A 2,033-nucleotide genomic window follows, 5' to 3' on the forward strand; every position below is an offset into this window, starting at 1 on the left:
TGAGCTGAGGGTTCTAATCACAAACTCACTGCTAGCTCTCCTGTTTATTCATAAACCTTCACCATTTGCGATTGGGCTTGAGGGAAAGGAGGAGGAAGAGAGGTTTTAGAGAAGAGGCAGGGAGGCTGCTAGGAGGGAAGTGGCACATAATAATGGACAAAACAGCACAGTGAGTCACACAAGAGACTACAGAGCAGAGGCCAACAGCTTTAACCCAAACCCCAGGGAAACCTCTTCAATGAACAGTGTTAACCGCTGAGAGGTGAGCCTCAAAGCACCAAACAGCCCCAAGGCGGGGCCAGAGAGTGCCCTTCCAGAGACTGAGCTGAGGCCAGATTCGGCTTCGGCTTCGTGGGCTCACCTTGGCCAGGCCCACGTTCCTGGGGTGGCCATTGGGCATCAGTCTTCCCACCATCTGCTGAAACTCCCTGGTATCTGAGGGAGTCACTGATTCTGGCCCTTGCTTCTGTGCACCAAAAGGCGATGGCAAAAACCCTCCTAGGGAGGCCAGTGACTGCCCCTTGGGAGATGGGCAGGAGCACAGACTGCACCCAGCAGAGCAAACCCCGCAAAGTGGCCAGAGCTGGCCCTGGGGGCCCTTTTCCTATTTTCAGTGTTCATTACTTTTTTTCTTATTTCAAAGTACTTAAGATTTATAGAAAATGTTATGGCATGTATTCCTTAAAAAGAGATAAATTAACCTTTTAATATAACTTTTTTGTCTTTTTCTTCCACGTGTAAACAAATTTTTTAAAAAATATGAAGCATTCTCTGGGATAAAGCTATAGCTCAGTAGTAGAGCACAAACTTACCACGCATGAGGTCCTGGGTTCAATTCCCAGCACCTGCATAGAATAAACAAACAAACAAACCTAATTACTCCCCCAAATAAAAACAAAAAAATTAATAAGAAAAAAATGGAACGCATTCTCTACAGACTGCTTTGTAACCTCCTTGCCTCCCTAAATTATGTATCATGAACATCTTCCAATTTCATGAAATATTCTTCTAACGTATTTTATGGCTGTGTGGTATTACATTGTGTAAGTCATAGTTTATTCAGTCAGCTCTGTTCTGTTGGACATGCAGTTGCTGCTAATCATTAAACTGTATTAAAAGCACTGCTCTGGACACCCTGTTCACTAAATCTCCATGCATATCCACACGGCTTGCTTCGAGTTAAACCCTAAAAGTGGAATTCCTTGATCAATGACTATATATTGTTAAAAAAAAAAAAAAAAAAGCTTTGGAGACATGTTGCAAAATTGCATTCCAGGAAGGTGGTACTGGTTTATACTTGCAGAGCAGAATATGATAGTATCTATTTTCAGATACTCGCCAGCATTGTGCAGTACCAGTAAAAAAGTTTTGCCCACCCTCTTCTTACTGTGCTATTTTTGATGCAAAAGAGGAAAGCAGGGATAAGTAAATTTTAGGGATAACAGAAACCTATAAAAATAGAGTCAAAGTCCAGCTTTTATTTTAAAAATTAAAATCCAATGATGGCAAAGGGCCTTTTTCTTTTCTTTAGAACTAGATGATAAAAAAGGATACATTCACTACTTGGGACTGTTTTTTCTTTCTTTTTTTTTTTTTCATGTTGAGAAATGATAAAGAAAGCTGAATAAAACTCAAATTTTAATTCTGTCTTTTCTGTCTAAGAGAATGGAAAGGACTAGCGTGAACATTAGTGACAGGGACCAGAGCCCCTTGAGGTTAGAGTGGTTGTGGAGGGTCCTGCCCACTTGAATGAGTTCTGCAGGATCTGTCCTGGGGGCCAGAGAGAACGCGCCAGTGACATCACCAAATGGTTGCTGGTGGTTTCTGTGGAACCACGAAGGATGAAAGAGCAGTGAAAAGACTGCTCTTCTGGCAAACCCACAACTTTTCAGAAAAGGAAGGAGTGTGGAGTCCAAAAACAGCAGACTGGTGAACTCAACAACAGTTTCAGGCAAAATTCTAGATTGGATTTAAAAAGTATTATGAAAATTTCCCACATATGAAGGAGAGAGAACAATATAAAGAAAGCATCA

The sequence above is a fragment of the Camelus ferus genome, chromosome 2, assembly GCF_009834535.1.
Source record: "Camelus ferus isolate YT-003-E chromosome 2, BCGSAC_Cfer_1.0, whole genome shotgun sequence".
NCBI lineage: Eukaryota > Metazoa > Chordata > Mammalia > Artiodactyla > Camelidae > Camelus > Camelus ferus.